Below are 6,288 nucleotides of genomic sequence, written 5' to 3' on the forward strand. Positions count from 1 at the left end.
AATCTTGACTTAGTGTCTGTTTTTGCATTAATGTACCTATAGAGCTTTTCATGGGTATGTATAAAGCTCTGTATATTTATTACTGCCCCTATAGCTATTTGTCTCTGTATATGGCGCTTATTTATCTACAGGTGTTACCCATTGCTCATATTATTTCCCATTTGCACCATCTTATTGCAGTTATGAATTAGTGTCTGCTTTTTTATTTTTGTACTTATAGCGCTCTTGTTGTGTATTTTCATAGCCCTTCTTTTCTGTTATTGCACTTATAACCATTTATATCTATTTCTGTATATTGGCATCTTCATACTTACATGTGTTACCTATTGCCCACAATGTTTCCCATTTCAAAGATGGCCGCCGGGTCGTGTGCGATCCCGTGCGCATGCGCAGTGTGCCTCGGGACGTCGGGTGGGAACGTGTCTGCCGAACGGCGTCATCACGCCTGACGTCACTTCCGCTTCCGCCCGGCGGGTCCGTGGCAGGGTGTGCACGGCGTTAAGGGGATCGCCAGGTAATATGCGACCCAGGTGTTGCTTATCTCATACGGCCAATCCCTGTCACTGGATGGGTATATAGGAACTCTGGACCCCCACCTCATTACTCCCTGACGAAGCTTAGAGAGCGAAACGGCGTTGGAGTGTGAGGTGGGGACCACTGCACTGGGACTTGGTATACAAACTGGTAATTACCTGTCATCCATACGGACTTGCTTGTTTACATGTGATTCTTATCAGCGTACTGTAGCAACTGGCACTGTCACTTTATTATGCACGTTATGCTGGATGAATTATAAATTGTACACACATTTTCTGGATGCATTGGCACTTTATATTTATTTGTCCCGGGTGCTTGGTCTCCCGCCTCCCCAGGTCTTGTTTTTAATGTTGTTTTCTGTGATTGATTTAATAAACTTACAATTTGGCTAATAATAGACTTTGGATTTTATTAATTCTTATTTTGGGTTCCCCATGTGTACAATTGGTGTAGTTTGGTCTAAGTGACATGTGGGGACATTAGTTATGGTCCTTTACATGATTGTTTGGGTCCTAGATTTATAGGTGTTTTTCATATTTTGTGGTTCTTCTAGGAACAACTTCCATTATGGATTTACGCATCAAAGACAGTGAATGGACACTGCAACTCTCACAGGTTTTTAATGATGGAGGCAGCATCTCCACGGATTCACAGGAAGCTGTGGACACTCAAAGAAGTTTGAGAGAGGCATGGCATAAGCGAACACGGTCATGGTGGAATCGAGCGGCTTTGGAACAGTATGTAGCTAAGAATTTGGTACCAAGAGGACTACGTGTCCCAGTACTGCCATCTTTTGTAGTGGAGGATGAAATAGTAAAGAAAAAATGGGAGGAGGCATGTACTTTATGCTCCAGGACCTTCATGCAACTACTGATTGGGATGGAAACCAAGAAAGTAGAAAGCATGGAGACAAAAATTGGGGTCTTACAGGAGCAGCTGAAGTCTTCTATTACCACGGAGACATTGGATCTATTTGAATCATCCCTGAAGAAGGACCTACAGAAATGGGAAACAGAGATTCAGAATTTAAAATCAAGGAAATATCAACGTGATGTACAGGACCATACGAATGGACGGGTCTTCAGATGGAGACAAAATGGTCAATTGATGAGAACACCCTCCACCCAATCACTGGTGAGCAACTCCTCACAGGCCTCCAATGCCACATCTCTGGAATCTAATTATCGAGAACAATCATATGGGAGAAGAGGAGCAAAGAGGAAGGAATATCGGACCAATGAGGGCAATGATCAACAACAACTTAAGGTACTCAATTTATCTAATATTTCCCTCTCTCCAGCACAGTTGTCTGTTTTATCTTTGGGCCTGTCATTCAGCCCCGCAGCCAGATTTGACAGATTTGTGGCCACTAAGGATGTTTTTTTGTTTGCCAGGAAATTATTGTTAAAAAAACATTTCTCTAAAAATCAACATTGTCTATTTACAGCAGAAGAGGAATTGGAGGCGTTAAGGGCACTGGAGGAGCTATGGGCAGAGCAACTGGAGGGCCCCAGCAAGTTTCCTGATTATATAAAAAGAAGGTCCACCACGTTCCCACCCTTAGCACTGAGTCCAGCAGTGGAAATTTTTGTACGTCTTGTATTAGAAGACCTTGAACACCTTTCAGAACAACGCAGGTATGATAATCTATCTTCATCTCAACGCAGGGCACTACAAGAACTGGCCGCTTTAAAAAACATAATAATCAAACCTGCAGATAAGGGTGGGAACGTGGTAATCTGGCCAGTGGAGGCATACGAGCGGGAGGTGTACAGACAGTTGAATGATCGTAATTGCTATCGCAAACTGGATGCTAATCCCACGACCCTTTTTCAGGGACAACTCACAAACATTTTAGACCAAGCACTGACCGACGGCATAATAACGAAAACAGTTTTTGAAGGCATGAGAACCAGCAACCCGGTGATCCCAACCTTATATTTATTACCAAAGGTTCATAAGGATCAGAAAAATCCTCCCGGTAGGCCAATTGTTTCAGGCCGTGGTGGCCTATGTGAGAATGTATGCCGCTTTATTGATTTTTATCTGAAGTCTATTGTGGTAACCTTACCCTCTTTCACCAGAGACTCCACGGAGGTCTTACAACGAATTGAGGACGTCATTTTGGAACAGGATATGTATCTAGTCTGTTGCGATGTTGAATCGTTATATACATGCATCGATCACCGGCATGGTATGGAGGCAGTGCAAAAGTTCTTGGAGGTTCAAGGTATGGATCCTGGATTACGGGGACTAATTGTGGATTTAATGCAATTTGTACTTACCCATAATTATTTTACCTTTAAGGATCGCTTTTATTTACAAACCCGTGGCGTGGCAATGGGGGCGACTTGTGCGCCATCATATGCAAATTTATTTCTTGGCCACTGGGAAAGGGAGATTGAATAAGGTGGATCTCGTCCGGGGGACGGCATTGTCGTCTCCTGGATGAGATTCATCGACGACATTTTTTTCATCTGGCAGGGATCCCGTGAGTCTCTGGAACGGCATCTATATGATCTAAACAACAATGACAAAAACATCCGGCTAACTTGGCAGATATCACAACAGGAGGTTGAATTTCTTGACATCAAAATCAAGGTAGGTATGGGGGGGAAACTGGAAACCACATTATATCGTAAATCCACCAGTGTTAATGCTTTACTCCATGCTTCTTCAGCCCATCCTCGACACACGATCCGGGGCATACCAAAGGGACAATTTATACGCACAAGGAGAATTTGTGATAATGATCAGGAATTCGAGACACAGGCGAGGGATATGAAGGACAGATTCCGTAAAAGGGGATATAATCAAACAGATATTGAAGAGGGGTACCAATTTGCCAAATCATGCAACAGGAGAGACTTACTAACATCTAAACCACGACGCCAAGACTCAGGTAAAACTCGGATTATAACCAACTATCATTCAAGATGGCATGAAATGGTGGACATTTTTAAGAGACACTGGCCCATATTGAAACAGGACAGGGAGATCACACAGTTTATCCCTGACTTTCCACTGGTGACAGCTAAGCGGTGCAAAAATTTGGGTGACATATTGGTTAAAAGCCACTATGTTTCACCCCGCTCTAACTATATATTCCAGTCCAGGGGCCCAAAATGGGGATGTTACACCTGCAACAACTGTACTGCCTGTTCGTATGTGAATATCGGTAACAGCTTTTTTGACTCCACAGGACTGAGGGAGTACAAAGTGGTCCATCATATCACATGCACAACAGAGAGAGTAATCTACCAGGCCTCCTGCCCATGCGGTCTCCTATATATAGGGATGACTTCACGACAACTAAAGGTCAGGATCCTGGAACATGTCAGGGATATTAAACGAACTGCCAATCTGGAAAGAACTGATCCGTGGGAACTGGAAAAATTAAAACCTATTCCAAGACACTTTATGAAAGAACATGCGAGTGACCATCGGGGCCTGAAAATCAAAGGCATTGATCGCGTAAATCTGGGGATCAGAGGGGGTGACATCACAAGACGGTTATTACAAATAGAAAGCAAATGGATGACAGTGTTAAAGACCGTACAACCAAGAGGTTTGAATGAAAGATTCTCCTTTGCATGCTTCTTGTAACATGATCATCCATTACTAGTAAAAGGCTGGATGCGGTTGACATGTGGCCCTGGCACATCTGCGTTGCCATGTTTTCGATGGCGGCGCATATGGCTTTGCTGCATGTCACCCACATTATTTCTCTCCTGGTCACCTCTACTATAATATCATCATACTTGATTTTGTCATGACTCTGGGATCATATCCTTGTCTGTGGGCATCCAGTCTACATCATTCACATTCATTTCTGATCTGGCTGATTCCCACTACACTCCCTTGCCCTCTTGTCCACCAATGAACCATATATAAAAATGTTTTTTGTGACATGTTGATTGTAGGCAAATATTATCAGGACTCAGCCCCATCATTCGACTTAGTCACATATCATTACCATGCCAGTTACCTTTGATCTATACAGGACAGACCCATCCACACTGTACTGGTTTAACCGTGATAACAACTTGATACGACATTAGTTCCTCTCATTCTTCGGGCCCTGATCATATCCATTAGGCCCTGATCATATCCATTAGGACATTACCTTATTGGTTTAACAACCGACTAACATGCCATGCTGCCTTCTGTTTTTATAGTGTTTTTATTCAACAAATTAGTTTTTTGACCTGTTGTAATTGGGGGTCCAGGGTTTGGTATGTTTTACACATATAGATTTACATATAAGGGTAGTAACTCTTTCTACATATTATTGGGTGCCTTTTGATACAATGACATATATTGATGATGAACACATGAGACTTATCACCAGTACAACATCATTGCCATTTATCACATTGATGGTCATATGTACACATATTTCTTTAGTTCACATTTCAGCACCACACTATCACAGTTAGCACTTACCTATGCGCATTCACATATATTTCTTTTGGCATATCACTTCAATCATTGCATAGTTTTTCTCATCTTGCCTTTTAATACTTACTCTGCTTGCTAGCACTGGCACTTTTATCTGCACTATTTGCACTTGCACCTGCACTGGCACTTGGCACTTTTTATTTTGCATGGTTGTTTTATGTTTTATCCTTTCAGCACTTATCACTTTTTTAATCTTGACTTAGTGTCTGTTTTTGCATTAATGTACCTATAGAGCTTTTCATGGGTATGTATAAAGCTCTGTATATTTATTACTGCCCCTATAGCTATTTGTCTCTGTATATGGCGCTTATTTATCTACAGGTGTTACCCATTGCTCATATTATTTCCCATTTGCACCATCTTATTGCAGTTATGAATTAGTGTCTGCTTTTTTATTTTTGTACTTATAGCGCTCTTGTTGTGTATTTTCATAGCCCTTCTTTTCTGTTATTGCACTTATAACCATTTATATCTATTTCTGTATATTGGCATCTTCATACTTACATGTGTTACCTATTGCCCACAATGTTTCCCATTTCAAAGATGGCCGCCGGGTCGTGTGCGATCCCGTGCGCATGCGCAGTGTGCCTCGGGACGTCGGGTGGGAACGTGTCTGCCGAACGGCGTCATCACGCCTGACGTCACTTCCGCTTCCGCCCGGCGGGTCCGTGGCAGGGTGTGCACGGCGTTAAGGGGATCGCCAGGTAATATGCGACCCAGGTGTTGCTTATCTCATACGGCCAATCCCTGTCACTGGATGGGTATATAGGAACTCTGGACCCCCACCTCATTACTCCCTGACGAAGCTTAGAGAGCGAAACGGCGTTGGAGTGTGAGGTGGGGACCACTGCACTGGGACTTGGTATACAAACTGGTAATTACCTGTCATCCATACGGACTTGCTTGTTTACATGTGATTCTTATCAGCGTACTGTAGCAACTGGCACTGTCACTTTATTATGCACGTTATGCTGGATGAATTATAAATTGTACACACATTTTCTGGATGCATTGGCACTTTATATTTATTTGTCCCGGGTGCTTGGTCTCCCGCCTCCCCAGGTCTTGTTTTTAATGTTGTTTTCTGTGATTGATTTAATAAACTTACAATTTGGCTAATAATAGACTTTGGATTTTATTAATTCTTATTTTGGGTTCCCCATGTGTACAATTGGTGTAGTTTGGTCTAAGTGACATGTGGGGACATTAGTTATGGTCCTTTACATGATTGTTTGGGTCCTAGATTTATAGGTGTTTTCCATGAATAATTGACTAGTTGAACTGTACTGA

At 42.5% G+C, this 6,288-nt stretch overlaps 1 long non-coding RNA gene across 1 annotated transcript; it reads left to right on the forward strand.

Annotated features, from left to right (window-relative positions):
* The first annotated feature begins 2,677 nt into the window (after positions 1–2,677).
* Positions 2,678–3,305, forward strand: LOC138767842 (uncharacterized). The gene is made up of 3 exons (XR_011358857.1): positions 2,678–2,767; positions 3,022–3,138; positions 3,218–3,305. It is a non-coding gene; the product is annotated as an uncharacterized lncRNA (long non-coding RNA).
* The last annotated feature ends 2,983 nt before the right edge of the window (positions 3,306–6,288 follow it).

The sequence above is a fragment of the Dendropsophus ebraccatus genome, chromosome 11, assembly GCF_027789765.1.
Source record: "Dendropsophus ebraccatus isolate aDenEbr1 chromosome 11, aDenEbr1.pat, whole genome shotgun sequence".
In the NCBI taxonomy this organism is placed as follows: domain Eukaryota; kingdom Metazoa; phylum Chordata; class Amphibia; order Anura; family Hylidae; genus Dendropsophus; species Dendropsophus ebraccatus.